Consider the following 18,576-nt stretch of genomic DNA (forward strand, 5'->3'; position numbering starts at 1 on the left):
GGCTTCGTTAAAGGAGAGTTTGTTAAGAGTAACAATCTTCAAAACTTCCTTTTCCTCTAAGTAAACTCTACACTCCTTCGAGGTGGCCGCGTTTTCCCTTACAGTTCACGCATCTGACGTCGTTCTTGCAACCTTCCTCTTGGTGTCCTTCATCGCCGCAACGGGAACAAGTCTCAGGGCCCGAGCACGTCTTAGTAGAGTGCCCGAATCTCTGACAACGGAAACACCGCTGCGGATTTTTGAAGTATGGCCGTACAGTCAGGGACAAGTACCCAGCCTTAATAGTTTTTGGGGGTTGAGGAAATGCAAACGCCAGAATTAGACCAGGAGTAGGAACCTTTCTCCCATTCTCCGTCCGAAGCATCCTGACCACATCGGTCACCATTTCGCATTGTAGCTCGTCCTTGATTTCTTCCTCACTACACTCCATCAGGTCACGTCAGAAGGCGATCCCCTTGGAGGTGTTCAGTGAGGAGTGCGGTTGAACGACGACTTCCACCTGACCAAAAAAGTTTGTCATCTGAAGGAACTTCTTGGCTTGGATGTAGTTTGCAGCCTCCACCAAGATAGTTCCATTTCTCAGTTTGCTTACAGATTTAGGCTCACCGCCTGAGGAAACAAATGCTTTGTTTATAAGGAAAGGACTAACCTTCGTTAGAGTTTTGCCCTCATCCTTATGACTAACGATTACGTATAGTGGAGTTGGAACGTTCATACTTTCTGCGTTTATTTTTTCTTCCACTTTCCTTTGTTTTACATACGATTCATTTTCAGAATCCGACAACTGTCGCTTTTTCTCTGGATCGTTGTCTCTTTCTCCGAATTCTTGCCCTAAGGGTGGGGTGGTTTGAGTATCCATAGATAAGGTCACCAGCGCATCGTGTTTAGTAGTGCGGGCCGATTCACCGGGAGCGGGCATGCCCTCGGGTGTCCACAAACCGTAGCTTGGGGGACAACCCTACCTCAGTTCCCCGAGGCCCGGTTTCCATCGATTACCAAGTCGGGAATACGCGCACAACTTGGACTCGCACGTGGCAACAGGGGCTCCGACACCCCTGCCTACTGAACACTTCCTGACCAAGGACCGAAGTGGCTGGCTTCTGAACCAGTACATGACTTACGCCTCGGCAGAGACAAGCTCACATCAGCTCTCACCGACACCAGATAGGGCACCTAGTGCCGGCTTAAGCACTCCCAGCGAGCCATGTACTGGAACGGTCAGAGGACGGGTACTTAAAAGACCCTGGAGGGGGATTTGGTAGGAATTAGGAAATGGTTAGGTGGGAAGAGGCAGTTTAACGTCATACCCAGGACGGAATATATGATTTAGCCTACAGACCGCTCTAATATAAAACAAGAATCGGAAGCAGGCGGCTCGGCGGCGTGTGTCATCGTTGGAGCAGTTCACACCACTTCGCCCGTGTAATACACGTTTATAGTTAGGTAGTCAAATGATGAAAGGTACAGTAATAAATAAACATATCAGTTTTAGAAAATAACTATTTACATTTATTTACAAATAAACCAATATATTTACGGTGTTTATTATGTTATCTACAGGATAAATAACATTTCATGAAGAACCCATAACATGTTGTTTTTTAGACAACTTATTAATACAACAATTAAACTGACACAGAAGGCAACTGTCCAAATAATTGGTAGAATATAGTTTTTGTTTTAGCATAATACATAAAACTTAAATAACTGAAATATTTCTATATACTGATGTATATTCAATTACATGTTTGATTTAATTCTACTTGTTAAAACTGACATTTAGGTAAACAAAAAAATTTATTTTTAGGGTATAGTGAAACAAATGAAATGTAGATCATATGGAGAAATGTATGACTGCATGCACTTTATTAACTGTACTGTGAGTGGACTGACTGGTATGGCGGGCTGCCACGGCTGCGCTGGGTGTTCAGATGGTAGTTCTGTGAAGGTGTTGGTGTGTCTTCGGTTAGGTCTACTAACAGTGGTGGTCTCCTGCCCACACTCCTTCCCTGAGGCACAAATTGGTTCTACAACACGAAAACATAATTCTTACAATACCAGTTGGGCCTCTAAGTATACTTGTACAAAGGAAAACATTTGGTCTTGTGCAAGGCTAATTTGTAAAACGTTAAATGGAAAGTTGGTTTACTTTTTTATTCTTAACTGGTGTTTTTTATAAAATTCTGTGTTTGTGCCTGCTGTCAGGTCTATTAATGGTAGTGGCATGTTACGGTCCACATTCTGCCAAGACTTTACTTTTTACTTTTAATAAAGAGTACATAAATCTTTTTATCAGTCTAAACAAGTTTTAAGTAATGTAATATCGCCCTTTAAAAAAAATTTACAGTAACTTTTATGAATAGAGGGTTAGAAAGCATAGTAATTGTACTTCTACAAGCATAAAATTTTAACCATTTACTGTAACCGTAACATACAAAATATTAAAAAAAAATAAAAATCTATTTTTATTAAATATATAATTAGACAAGATGTTTTTAGTGGTTACTGTAAAGTTTATTTTATTGGAATGTCGCCCTTTAAAAAAAACCGATTCAAATGTTTTCCTTTGTATAAGTATACTTAGAGGCCCAACTGGTATTGTAAAAATTATGTTTTAGTGTTGTAGAACCAATTTGTGCCTCAGGGAAGGAGTGTGGGCAGGAGACCACCACCGTTAGTAGACCTAACCGAAGACACACCAACACCTTCAAAGAACTACCATCTGAACACCCAGCGCAGCCGTGGCAGCCTGCCATACCAGTCAGTCCACTCACAGTACAGTTAATAAAGTGCATGCAGTCATACATTTCTCCATATGATCTACATTTCATTTGTTTCACTATACCCTAAAAATAAAATTTTTTGTTTACCTAAATGTCAGTTTTAACAAGTAGAATTAAATCAAACATGTAATTGAATATACATCAGTAAGTAGATAATAATATGGGGTTCCTGGCGCACTTTCGGAGCCGACCGAAAAGCAATGTAAAATACTGTTCAATGTACCATAAAGGAAGCTGAGAAATAACACAGCAAATCTCAATGAAAAATTAACCGAATCTACAGTCGTTCGTCTCCAAAAGCGATCCAGGATCGGCACATTACTATCTACTCTGAGGAATGAAAAATTAACCAAATCTATAGCTGTTTGCTTCTACTTTCTTAAGCTGTTGGAAACTAATCTGATTTGTAAAATGTTGTCAAATCTGCTACGAATAAAGGATTTATCTTAATAAAATTTAATCAATTTAAAACATTTTTACTAAAAACATACTTTAATAAAAAACTTTTCTACTAAATAGTCACCAAACAACATGAACTCACCAAAGTCTCTACAATTTCTAGCATTAAAACAGTGCAACAAAGATGAATTCAGTGAATTGCCGGTTTATTTTCAACAACAGTTGATACCGTCTTCGATACTTTCCTTAAATGAAACAGAATTAAAAGAACTTGTAGAGTCTTTTGCAGAAAGAACGAAAACTGCACACGTGTACACACAAAAAACGAAAAAAATAAGGGATTATATATTTAATATAATTACGAAAGATATTGAAAAGAAAGTAAAAAATAAACAAACAGAGAGTTTTCATCGTTTTTTTATGAAATTTTTCCCATATTATACGTCCTTTCAAGATAATCAAGACTTAATTGATGAATTTCTTAGGAATTTTTGTAAGTATCAAGATTTATCAACACAATTCATTAAAGAGCATTATAGAATTTTTCTTATAGAATATAGCCACATTTTGTGTGAAACAAAAGGTATTAGTGTAGATAATATTCCATGTGATTCCTATGAAGAAAGACACCAACTATGGTTATCAAAACAGTACTATGACGTGGGGAGGGACTGCAAGTTTTAGAGCACAACTGAAAAGACTTTATTCTACAAAGTTAATTGTTATAATTTCTTTATCTTTTATAGTCTTCTTTCCAGTAACAATCAAGTGTAATTTTTCATTTTTGTTTAATTCTTTAATCTTTTTTTCATCCAAAACAGTCAAAAATCTGTTCGGCAAGTGTACTTTACAATCTTCCAACTCGGCAATTATTGTAAACCCGAATTTATCTTTCATTTTCTCCAAATTCAAGATTCTATGTTTCTTCCTTTCTTCCAATTCATTTAACTTCTTATACTCTTTAAACTTACATTCTCCAATATCATTTAACTCTTTCAAGAACTCCATTTAAATAGAAAAAATTTAAAGACGGAAAAAATGAAATTTGCTAACAATCACTCGAGAAGTCGGGGAGAATGTGAGTAAAACCGCATTCTTTTCACGAGGTTCTTCGTTTAATTTCTCCAAATGTACTATAAAATCATCAAAGATTTCAGGCTTAAAATCGTAATCAAATTCAATATCCAAATAGTGAAAGATTATAGGTAAAATCTTTTCATAATAAACGTGTGTATCGATACCTACAAACCTAATGTATTCTTTGAAAAGGAAAATAATTTTTTCAACGGTTCCAAGAGATAAGTAAAAATTTTTATTCTGTTTTCTAAATTCTGTAACAAATTTTGTTTGTTTCTCACCTCCGTATTGTAATTTCATAAGCAGATTATTCAAATGTGTTAGTTTATTTCGAAATTTCTTAGGTTTAGGTCTTTCGTACAAAATTAAATTACAATCTCTACAAACTAAATATTTTTTATCAATAATTTCTCCTCTATTATAACACTTGTAACAGTTGGCATTGTACTCTTCCATTTAAACAAAAAAAGATTTTTTTATAAATGGAGATTATGGAACTAAGTCTACCGAGATATAAATTTTTCAGCACAAATGTTTATGTTTACATTTCTACAACAGAGATAAATAGAAATAATTTCATTCTATTGTACAACTATTTAGGATATTTTGTCTATGATTACAAAGATTATTACGGAAGAAATCGAGATTTTTCAGTGGCGAAAGAGTATATTTTTGAAGTATTAGAAGGAATGAAAGAGAATAACATGAATTTAATCAATTATTGAAGCTGGCTTTTCAAAGTCAAAAAAGTGCAAAACCATTTCTCAGTCATCCAATCGAGAAGTAAAAATTTAGGAAATTGACACGAGGCCCGATAATCGCTTCGCCCGCGTCGTATCCGTTAGTGATATCACGCCGTGAGAGGCGCAATCGTTGGTTTACAAGCACCATTTAGTTAAATAAATTTTTCTATATAAATGGAGCGCGAAAAAATATCATGTCCGTTCTGCAAAAGAGAAATTTTAAGAAAAAACTATGATCGCCATTATAATTCTAAAAGTCACGAAAAAAACAAGCAAATTTACGATAATGAACTAAATTATTTAAGACAATGGGCTAGAGAAAATAAAATTGCCGATCACGAAAACATGTTTAATATTGAGAAATTACGTGAATTAAAGAGAAATTTCAAAGTTGAAAAGAAAAATCTCGACCTATTTAATGATGAAAAACTTCATTCAATAGCTGAAAAGTTGGCTATCGGTACTAACGATAAAACCAAGTCTGAAATCATTGAAAACATTGATAAAACTCTTCACAAAAAACCTGAAAATATCATAGATGTTGAAGTTTTATCCTCTGTGAAAGGTCTTTTCAAGCAATACATTTTAACGAATTTGAGCGATAATTTTATGTCAATTTACAAATATCTTTCAATTATGCGCCCAGAAATTAAAGATTTAATAGAACAATTTCAAGAAAATGTTAAAAATATGAAGGGCTATCTCTCTTTGGAATGTGAATACGAACGAACTTTAGTGAATGGTGAACCGCAAACATGTCCAATGTATTTTACTATCAAAGCAGACGAAATCTTTGACGTAAACGACTTTATTACTAAGCAATTTAATAAATTAACACATCGAGAACAAACGAATAATCCAAATAAAGGTTCCGGATGGACATTTAAAAGTTGTAAACAACTAGTTTTGAGCCTTAACAAACACGAAATGATGAATGCAGGATCATACATCGATTTACCAAAGAATATCAAAGATAAAAAAGCTTGTATAAATATAAAAAATAGAGATGATTTTTGCTTTATTTACTCAATAAGATGTGCTATTGAAAAACCAGAAAGAGACTGTGAACGTGTAAAGCAATACGAAAAATTTGTGAATGACGAAATATTTTCAGGTTTTGAGTATCCAATGTCTCTGAAAGATATACAAATATTTGAAAAACGAAGCTACAATTCCAAGTATAAGTATCCAACAATGTCTATCAATGTCTACAGTTTTGATGAAAATATTAACATTGTTCCGTTACAAATTTCTGAAAAATATGACGCTGAAACAAACATTGATTTATTGTATGTTAAACAAGATGATAAATCTCATTATGTTTTGATAACCGATTTAAATAAGCTTGTTTCTTCGCAGTTGTCTAAACATAAAGAAAGAAGATTTTTGATTTTTACAAATCTGGAGATTTAACAGATCACTTAGAAATTTGTAAAAATCATGAAGTTTGTAAGCCAATTATGCCATTTCCAGGTCAAACAACTAAATTTACTAATTATCAAAAGAAATTTAACCATCCGTACGTAATTTATATGGACTTTGAGAGCATATTGGAAAAGATTCCGACATGTAAGAACAATCCAGAAAGATCAACTACAACCAAGATTCAGAAGCATATTCCTTATGGTTTTACTCTATATTTAGTGTCGAATGTGACCAATCGCATGTACAAACCGATATGTTATCGTGCCAAAAATGAAGAAGATTTGAAAAACGTCCCGACAAAATTGTTTGAAGAACTCGATAAATTATCAAAGTACATAGCCAAAAAATATAATTCAAAGAATACGAAGCCTATGAAATTGACAGAAGAAGAAGAAATTTCATATCAAAATTCAAACGTTTGTCATATCTGTGAATGGTCTGCTTATGATATTGGGTCAGTTCAGTATGGTTTTACTCCTGATAGTTGGAAAGATAAGAGTTATAATAAAGTAAGAGATCATTGTCATTTAACCGGCAAGTTTCGAGGCGCAGCTCATGCATGTTGCAATCTGAATTTGAAATTTCCACAAAACATTCCAGTTTTCTGTCACAATATGAGTAACTATGACACACATTTGTACATAAAAGAATTAGCTAAGAAATATGGAAACGTTGATTTGATCGCAAACTCAGAAGAAAAATATATAAATTATTCAGTAAATTCTGGATATGGCTATGAGTTCGACAATTATAAGCCAAGAAAGTTTGTAAAGTTTTCGTTTGTAGATACATTCAGATTTATGGCCTCATCTATTGAAAAATTAGCGAAAAATTTAAAGAAAGAAGACTTCAAACATACAAATCATTTTATACAGGATGGATTGAATGAAATTATAGAAAGACAGCCAAATGACGACGACGAGATTTTTAAAATATTGTCTGGAAAAGGAATATTTCCCTATGAATTTATCGATAATATTGAAAAACTTGATTACAAAGAAGAGCTGAAAATTCAAGATTTCTATTCACTTTTGACAGACGAGAGCATATCTGAGAAAGATTATCAACACTACTTAAATGTATGGAACAAATTAAAAGAGAAAAATCTAGGGAATTACTCTGATTTGTACAACATTCAAGATGTTTTATTGCTTGCTGATATATTCGAAAATTTCAGAAACATTTGCCTTAATTGTTATAAACTCGATCCGGCACACTATCTAACAGCTCCCAGTCTCGCATGGGACGCAATGTTAAAATTAACGAAAATTGAGCTTCAGCTAATTAACGATTATAATATGTATTTGATGATTGAAAAAGGCATTCGCGGGGGCATTTCTCAGTGTATTAAGCGATATGTTAAAGCAAATAACAAATATTTGAAAGATTTCGATAAGACAAAGCCCGAAAACTATTTGTTATACGTTGATGCTAATAACCTTTATGGGTATGGCCTAATGCAAAAACTGCCGTTTAGTGATATCAAGTGGATGGATCCAAAAACTTACACAACTGCAGAATGGAAAGAAACAATTTTGGAACTCACTGGCGACGAAGATTATGGCTATATTCTCGAAGTTGATCTTGGATATCCAACGAATTTACACGAACATCACAAGGATTTACCTCTTGCTCCAGAACATTTTAAAAACAAACTTTGCACAACTCTACTGGATAAAACTGAATACGTTGTTCATTCGAGAAATTTGAAGTTCTATTTGGAACAAGGTATGATTTTGAAACATGTGAATAGAGTTATTGCATTCGATCAGAAGCCTTTTATGAAAGAGTACATTGATTTTAATACTAATATGAGGACCAAAGCTACAAGTGACTTTGAGAAAGATTTTTACAAGCTTATGAACAACTCAGTTTTTGGAAAAAGTATGGAAAATGTGCGAAATAGATGCGATATTAGACTAGGAAATGAAGAATTTTCAATGAAACAGGCCAAGAAAACGAACTTCAAAAGCTTCACTATCTTTGACGACAACTGTATAGCGAGTCACATGTACAAACAGAAAGTAAAATTTAACAAGCCGATTTACATAGGGTTTTCAGTACTTGATTTGTCAAAGTTGTTAATGTATAAATTTTATTATGAAAAATTAAAGAGTTTTGATCCAGATTTGAATCTGTGTTACATGGATACAGACAGTTATTTTCTAGAATTGAAACGTGATCCTTACAAAATTATTAAAGAAAATATAGATGACTTTGATACAAGCGATTTTCCAAAAGATCACGACTGTTTCGCTACTAAAAACAAGAAAGTTATTGGAAAATTTAAAGACGAGCTAAATGGCGAAATCTTAGAAGAATTTTGTGGATTGAGATCGAAAATGTACTCGTACAAATATCTAGACAAAAATCCAGTAAGATGCAAAGGGATTAAGAGAAGCGTTGTAAATAAAACAATAAATATCGAAAACTTGAAGAAATGTTTGTTCGAAGATAAAGAAGAATTTAGGGAGATAACAGTAATCAAAAGCTACAAACATGTAGACGGTTGTACACCGTCACTATAAACAAGTTAGCACTGAACGCTAAAGATGATAAGAGAATTGTCCTAGAAAATAAGATCGATACAGTACCGTATGGATATAAAGGCGAAATTAAAACAGATATTTTAGAAGAGTTAAACAAACTTGGAAACTTTGATATGTAAATGGAAGATGATTTAATTCACTGTCACAAGTGTAAAAAGAAAACGAAAAATATAGATTCTAAGATTGTTCAAACTCAAAACGGATTGTATAGAATTGCAGCAAAATGTTCAAAATGTAAGACAAATAAGAGTAAATTTATAAAGAATCCTTATGAAAAACAAGTAAAGAAAGAATTGAAGAATAAAGAAGAAATAGAGATTGAAGCTAGAGAAATTCATGCACCAGTACGAAAAAAGTTTAAAAAGAGAAAAATTATAACTTTAGGAATTGACGATTTATGGGCAGCAGATTTAGTAATAATGTCTAACTATTCGGATCAAAATGATGGATTCAAGTATATGTTAAATGTTATTGATACTTTCTCAAAATATGCTTGGTCAAGAGCTATCAAAAGAAAAAACGGTAAAGATGTTTCAAAAGCCTTCGAAGATATAGTAAAAGACGCGATAAAGATCAATCACAAACCACCAAATCTACTTCATACAGATAAGGGTTTAGAGTTTAAAAATAAAGAATTTAACGAAGTTTTGAGAAAATACAACATTAAGATTTATCATACTGAAAACGAAGAGAAATCAAGTATTGTAGAGAGATATAACAGAACTCAAAATGAAAGAATGAAGGTTCTTTTTGAGATTAATAAAAACTTTAAATGGATCGATATTCTTCAAGAAATCGTAAAGAAATATAACGATACTGTTCATAGCACAATCAAAATGAAGCCTAAAGACGTAGATAAAGATGCAGAAAAAGAGTTATTAGAGTCGGTTTTTAAGTATGTTCCACCAGAAATTCACACGAAAACTAAATTTAAAGTCAATGATCATGTAAGAATTGTTAGTAAAAAACAAACATTTTCGAACAAATATAAGAACAATTGGTCAAGAGAAATCTTTGTAATTTATCAAATTAATAACACAGATCCTGTAACTTATAGTATAAAAGATTTAAATAATGAAGATATAACCGGAAATTTCTATGAATATGAATTGAGAAAGTCAAAGCTGTAATTTTTTCTATATAAATGGAGTCTCAAAAGAAATGTACACAGTGTCAAGAATTTAAAGATTTTGAAGCTTTTTATAAAAATAAGAATAAAAAAGAAGGATTAGGGTCTATGTGTAAGGATTGCCGTAGTAAATATGAGAGAGAATTATACGAAAAAATAGAAAAATTAACGTTAGAAGAGACAAAATGTTGCGTTTGTAAAGAAATTAAGAATATTTCAGAATTTCACAACTGGCATTATAGTAAAGATAAAAAACAAGCTTTTTGTAAGGATTGTGCTATAAGAATTTTCCGAGAAAGTCAAAATAAAACGACTCATTGCGAATGTGGAAGAGTTCTTCAATGGTTACCTAGTTATGCTAAACATTTACAAACAAAATATCATAAGTCAAGAGTTTTTAATAAAATTTAGTAACATTTTCATCGTGTAATAATTTTTTCTATATAAATGGAGTCTCAAAAGAAATGTACAAAGTGTCAAGAATTTTATATGGAAAAGAATAGAAAAGACTGTTATTGTAAGGAATTATATGATAAAATGAACAAATTAACTTTAGAAGAGAAAAAGTGTTACTTTTGTAAAGAAATTAAAAATATTTCTGAATTTAATAACTGGCAGTATAGTAAAGATAGAAAAGATGCTTTTTGCAAAGATTGTGCTAAAAAAATTTTCAGCGAAAGTTATAAAAACGAAATGCCTTGTGAATATGAAAAAAAAAATTCTACGATGGTTACCTAGTTATGCTAAACATTTACAAACAAAATATCATAATTCGAGAGTTTAACATTTTCATCGTGTAATTTAGATATTCTATAAATCAGTCGAGATTCTGCCATATTTGTAGTAAAATGATTTCCGTTGTATAAAATATTCAAAGATTCTTTCATTTGGTTGTAGAGATTTATACTATTTGGATCTCCTTGTCTTAATAAAATTTCCATTTCTGGGTAATCAATTTCAAGTTCTTTCAATCTTTTCGGTATTTCTCTCTTTTGAGCTCTGATAACGTAATAAGGATATTCCCACATGTGATTCTTCTTAATTAATACAAAAACATGGTGTTTTTTCTTAGCAAAATCTTTACAAACAAGGTCTGGTTTCATTAAGTCAATTTTTACACTTTGTTTTGCGATTATTTCCGTTTTTATTTCATCTTTAATTTGCAAGTGTTTAACTTCGTCCTCTAAATATTTAATCTTGTTTTCAAGTTTGTACTCACCAAATTTACGAATACTTGGCAAAACTTCTTTTGTAACCCACTTTTTAAACAATTTCGATTCTGGCTTATTAGATCTCAAAATTAAAGAATATAAACCAGATTCATTAACGAAAATAGTATGTTTTTGAATATTTTCTCGGGGTCTATGGGATAGACCCCTGTAATTTATACATTCAAAAGTTGTTTTATCGTCATTATCGACATTATTTATGATAGCTTGTCTCGTATTTTCATATTCTAATACTTCTGCAACATCTTTAGCCTTAAACCAGATCTCATTATTTTCGTCAACAATCGTTACAATGTCTTTATTATTGAATGTAAGTTGATTATTGAGTAGGTCTACAACTGACTCCATTTAGATAGAAAGAAATTTAACTAGTTACTTGCAATCCTAAATAAATTGTTGTTTTACTCTCATTTTTCAATAGATTTCCTTCAGAGTCTTGAATAGTCAGAACGATTTTTTGAATTCTTGTAATATTTTTTCTAATAGGAATATAATCGATTTCATTTGGTTTTTCACTGATTTTTGATCCATAAGCAACATTTGGGAAAAAAGTGTACAAAATTTCAGATTCTTTGTGTAAATGTTCGGTATGATTTTCAAAACTAGGTTCAACGAGATTGCAGTGCACTTCAATTACATCGAAAGGTCTAAATTTTGGCGTTTTATTTCCTAAATATATCTGATTTGGCTCAATAGTTTCTTGAACAAACCCTAATAAATCTACAATAATTGCTGAAAACATTATTCTTACTGGTGATTTTATTTGAATTTTATTAGAGAGATAATTTTTTTGCATTTCAAACTTGTTTTCGTCAAAGTTTAAAGATTTATCTGATTGTTTGAATGTTTTTAGATAATTTTTAAGGGAATTTTTTATTTGATCGAAGGTATAATATCCTTTGTTTAAACCATAATATTTTGTTATGTTCTTCTCACTAAATCCTATGCAATAAGGAGAACTTTCACTAATATTTATTACAAAATTGTCAGAATAAAAACCGCTTAAACCGATAAAATAATTTGATTCTTCCTCTAAGTGTATAGGATGTTCCAAGTTTAAAAATAATTGAGAGCTTTCTGAAGTCAACTTGAACAGCTTCATTTTCGCTATTTAAATGGAGAAATTTTTAAAGCAAAAAGATCAGATAAAACTTCAAACGTTTGAAGAAAATAAGAAAGATCAACCAATCAGATTGTTAATTGTTGGTTCAAGTGGATGTGGAAAAACAACTTTATTATTGAATTTTATCTACAATAGGTTGATTCCTTATTCCAATTTATACGTCTTTAGCAAGTCTTTGGAACAAGACGCATATAAAAAATTACAAGAAAGATTTGAAAATATTGAGAAGAACTTAAGTAAGAAAATATCATATTTTTATAATGCTTCCGAGGACATAGTTCCATTAAGCGAATGTAAACCGAATTCTTTAATCGTTTTTGATGATTGTATTTTGGAAAATCAAGACGTTATCAAGGAATATTTCGTAATGTCTCGTCACAAAAATATATCCTGTATCTATCTTTCTCAATGCTTTTCAAAGGTTGATAAACAAGTTATAAGAAATAATCTGAATATGTTGTGTATTTTTAAGCAAGATGATCACTATTCGAGAAAGATTTATAACAATTATGTGGGATCTGATATGAGTTTTAACCAATTTAATGAGCTATGTGATAAAATTTGGAAGGAAGACTATGGATTTTTAACTATTAATCTAACTTTGAAGCCTAAAAATGGTAAATATTTGAATAAATTTTCTAATATAAATGCTGCTCAGTGGTCAACTTGATAAAATATTTGTTATAATTATTTTTACATTATCTTTACTTTTTATTTACATTATGAAAACAGCTGAAAAACGGTAAATCTGTTCACGTTCCACGTTCACGTTCATGTTTCACGTTCGTGTTTCACGTTCATGTTTTACGTTTCGTGTTCACGTTTTTACGTTCCACGTTCACGTTTTACGTTTCGTGTTCACGTTTTTTACGTTCCACGTTTTAAGTTCCACGTTCACGTTTTACGTTTCGTGTTCACGTTTTTACGTTCCACGTTCACGTTTTACGTTCCACGTTCACGTTTTACGTTTCGTGTTCACGTTTTACGTTCCACGTTCACGTTTCAAAATTTTTCTAATTAAATGGTGAACGTAACTTCTGAAGAAGCGAAAAAACTTGATCAAATCGAAAAGAAATTAATCAAAGAATTTAAAGAACAGATTCGAATTGATGAAAAAGAACAAGAATTTATTCAAAAAATCAATCAACCTGTAACTTCTGCAATTAAAAATGTTGAAGGTAAAATTGAAAACGTTTTAAGCGATAATCAAAATTTGATGAATTTGGTTCCAGTTGTACGACAATTTGCCGATATTTCAATTCCAGAATCTGAAGTGGAAGAGTTTGAATTGCCAAAATTACCATCTTCAACACCATTTAGACCTCGAATCATTGAAGACTCTACCATAGTTGAACCAATAAGTCCTGGAACAACGGATATAAATTGGTGAAATTGGTAAAAAATTCCTTCCTAGAGTAAAAGATGATAAATTTGGTTTGTATTGGGATAAAAAAAAGAAAAGTTTTATGATTGGAAATTTACCCGTTAATTTTGAGCATAATGATATCATTATTAATGAAAAAACATATGAAGGAACTCAAGGTTTATGGAGATTATTAACAGACTATGACGCTCCAAAAGATAATTTATATTCTGAAGAAGATTTGAAAAAGTATACAGAAATTTTATGGGAATCTGACTCAATTTACAAAAATAATGATCCATCTACTAAGAAGCCTAAGTCAAGTAGAGGTAAAAAATATATTAAATTAATTAAACCAATTTGGGAAAAACGAATCGAAGGATCTGGTATAAGAAAATACAGTGATAATAAGATTGAGTACAGATATATCGACGATTTGACAAAACTCGATGGAATTATAAATTATATTTATGCTCAAGAAAAGGCTGGAAACAACAATTTTTTTAACGAAAAGAAAGCGATTAAGGATTTTATTTCGAACAAACTTGATGAAATGATTGAAAAACCTGATGGAATTAAATATTTAAAACGAGTTTTGCCGGCAATAAGTTCATCTATGATTGAAGGTAGCGGACTTTTGAATGATTTTATCAACAATTTACCTTTTGAATTACACGTACCAACTTATCAGTATCTGGGGCCTGGCACAAAACTCGAAAAAAGACTAAAAAGAGGAGATACTGGTATAAATAAATTAGATCAAGCTGCTATGGAACACGATATTTTTTATGCAAAACATAGAGACACAAATTCCAGACATATCGCAGATAAAGTTTTGCAAGATAAGGCAATGGATAGATTTTTATCAAAAGATGCTAGTTTAGGTGAAAGATTTGTTGCGCTTCCAACAGCTGGAGCAATGTTTTTGAAGAGAAAACTAGGAATGGGAATCGAAGAGAACTTGAAATTTTAACTATATAAATGGAGGTGAACGTAAATTTCAGCAAAAATCAGAAAGAAAAAATAAAATCCGCTTTTAAGAAGAAAATACCCGTTAGTATTCAATTTAAAATAGATCAACTAAAAAATGGCGAAGATAAGATATTTTTAACAAATAGACAATACAATAAACTCGAAAAACATAAGAAAAACGATAAAGGAACCAGAATAGAATTTTCGTATAATCAGTTGAAAGAACTCAAAAATGGTGGACTTTTGAAATATTTATTAGATTTTGGAGAAAATATTCCAGTTGTTAAAAATGTTGTTCCTTATGTTCGTAAAGCTGCTCCAATCGTTAAAAAAGATGTGATTCCTATTGTTCGAAACATTTTAAATTGGTTAGATAAAGAGTTGGAAGATGTTACAGGATCTGGATTAGATGAAAAAACTTTGAATTACGTGAAATCAAACATTGAAAAAAAAATTTAAACCTTTAACATTCGGGGAATTGGAAGAAATCTGCAAAAATATTAAACATTTTAGAGGAATCTTCATGAGAGATACATTACCTGAAAAAGTTAAGAAATTTGAATGTGGAATTGTGAATTTAGACTCGATTATGGGAAGTGGAACACATTGGATTTGTTATTATAAAAATGATAAGAATGCATATTATTTTGATTCGTATGGAAGAATTGAGGACAAACCACCGAGAGAATTGATCCAATATTTAAAAAAATCAAACGTTTATTATAACGATTCTCAAATTCAAGACTACAAAGATCCCCCAATTTGTGGTCATTTATGTGTTTTTGTTTGAATGAACTGAGTAATGGTAAAGATTTTAAAGAAGTTGTTAACAAATTATTGCTTAATAAATATGGATTCACAAAATATTTTTGACGTATTTGGTACACAAATTATTCAAAATGTAGATAATAGTTTCAATTTTGATAGTTTGAGAAATGAGTTTGATAACAAGTTAGAAAATTTATTACAAACCCTTCCAGATTCAGATATGTTTGCTGTCGAGATTGAAGATTTTAAAGCAGAATATGATAACAAACTTGCAAATTTCATGAGTTCAAATGAAGTTGCTGATAAAATAAAAACATTGGAAAAAGAAGTTGATGATGGTGTAAAAAAATTATTTACCAATTTAATGTCTCATATCGAAAAAGCTGATAAAATTACTGAAGCGATCAAAGTTGAAAAGAATTATGTTAGTTTGGCTAATAAGAAAAGAATTGTCGGTGTTCGACCTGGTATTGACAAACATGATGTTGTTAAAGAGCAAATTTTGAAACCTCTAAAATTATCAGAAAACATCAATATTGTTGATTTACATGATCCGAATGTTAAAAATGCCTTAGATTTTAAAGGAAAAAGACTTAGCAGCGTTAGTAAAGGAATTTATCCGTTTGATGTTATCGTAAAAGATCAATTCGAAGATCATATTAAAATGTTTAATGAACTAAAACAAAATTATGAGAATCATAAACAGCATGTTAAAGATTTTACAACAGAAGTCTATGACAAGTTAGAAGCCAGAAATAGAAGATCAGTAGACGATGTTGGTGAATTACTTGATAAAGTAAATAAACTAGAAGAAAACTTTAATACATATAAAAATAATGTTAATGAATTAGTTAGTGAAGCAGTTACAAAAATTCTGAAAAATTTTGATACACGTTTCAATGAGAAAGTAAACTTTTTTGAAAATTTTGGTACACGTTTCAATGAGAAAGTAACACATAATAATGAATTACTTAAAAGAATAGATGATCAATACTCTTTATATCTCGATAAAGTAAATAAACTAGAAGAAAACTTTAATAAATTTAAAGAAGATGTTAATAAATCTTTTGAAAACATTGATAACAGATTTAATAGATTAGGCGGTTATGATGATTCATTTTAAATTTTCCCTAAATAAATGGCGCTCATATATTGTGTGAGATGTAAAGAAAAAACTGCAACAAATGATATAAAATACTATGCAAACATCAATGGAGTTAAGAGAATTTCTGGAAAATGTGCTGAATGTAACTCAAGAAAGAGCCAATTTATAAAAACTTGATTTGAAATTTTTTCCTAATAAATAGAGATGGCGGGACATTACAGTGCTTTCGATCTTTTTATCATGCAACACGAAAGAGATTTGAAAAAAGAACATTGGGATGACATTTCTCAAAAATATGAATTATCCGAAGATATGATGAGATTATACGTAAACAAATTGAATTGGTATAACATTGCAAAATATCAAACTCTGTCCCCAGAGTTCATTCAAGAAAATATACATTATCAATTAAAAGATCATATGTCTGTTCTTTGTCTCTATCAACACTTGAGTATAAAGTTTTTGGATGAAAATAAAGATACAGTTGATTGGAACAATATTATAGATAGCGGTTACTATCCTGTGCAAATTTTATTGAAATATGTGACCAAGATCGGAAGAGAATCCTGAATATGACGAAGTAGATCATTAAAAATGACTCTAATCTTTTTAATTATTTTACTAAAATTTATATCTTTTCTTATAAAAACGTACATTAGATCGATGAAAAAATGATATCTTTCTTATACATGATGTTTAAAATTTCTAAATTTTCTCTTATTAAATGGCGGACTACAGAAAATATGCTAGTGATATTGAAAGGGCGGAGTTTAAAAATTTCTATCCAATTAGTAAACAACATTTGAATGAACCGAATAAAAGAACTGAGTTTAATATTGATTTTGGAGATAACTTTTGCTCGTCTAACTTCCAGTTTTATATTTCTGGAACTTTAACAAAACAAGATGGTCAAGCATATCTTGGAACTGATAATGTTAGATTAATCGATAATTTTATACCGTTTTTATTTTCTAAGATTGAAGTAAGAAAACACAATAAATCGATAGAAGAGGTCGAAAACTGTGGCCAATTAAGCACAATTAAAGGAACTATTTCGTATTCAAAAAGTGATGTTATTTCTCAAACTTCTAATGGCTTTGAATCAGATTTTAAATTTGGTGTTTTTGAAGCAGCTGGAAATTTATCTCATTTTGGATTAGGATTTTTTGAAAATGTTACTATTCCGATCTATAAAGGAGGATTTTATCTAAGTTTTATAAGAGCAGAAGACGATGATGTGATTCTGAAGACTGCAACTGGAAATGTTATGCCTGTTGATGGAAAAATAACAATTACAGATTTTTTTATTAGAGTTCCAATGATTGATTATAAAACCACGAGTAAAATTAGGTTGATTGATGAAATTACAAAAAGTCAAAACATTATGTTTAATTTTTTTAGATTGGCAATGTATTGAACAAAAAGGTATTTCCGGAACAACTTATTCGTTCGATATCACAAATATTTATAGAAATATCTTCAATCCCAAGTTCGTTATCATAGGTTTTCAAACAGATAGACAGAATAATCAAGAGAAAAATCCTTCAAAGTTTGAAAGTTTGAATGTAAAAAATATCAGAGTAAAATTGAACGGTTCTTATTATCCAGATGAATTACAAAACTTAAACATTTCAGGAGGTCTTTTCAGAATCATGTATCAGATGTATCAAGATTTTAAGAAAGTTTACTGTAATAATAAGGAAATGTATTACAATCCTAAAGAATTTTTAGCGAATAGACCTATTTATGTCATTGATACAACAAAGAGTTTGACAAATATTTCTGGTTCAAAGAACGATATAATTATCAATATGGATTTTCAAAATGCTGTTACAAACGCGATTTGTTATGTTGTTGTGGTTTCTGAGAAATTTTTAGCCTATGATGTGATTAAGAACGATATTAAAGAAA

The sequence above is a fragment of the Homalodisca vitripennis genome, chromosome 3 (assembly GCF_021130785.1).
Source record: "Homalodisca vitripennis isolate AUS2020 chromosome 3, UT_GWSS_2.1, whole genome shotgun sequence".
NCBI lineage: Eukaryota > Metazoa > Arthropoda > Insecta > Hemiptera > Cicadellidae > Homalodisca > Homalodisca vitripennis.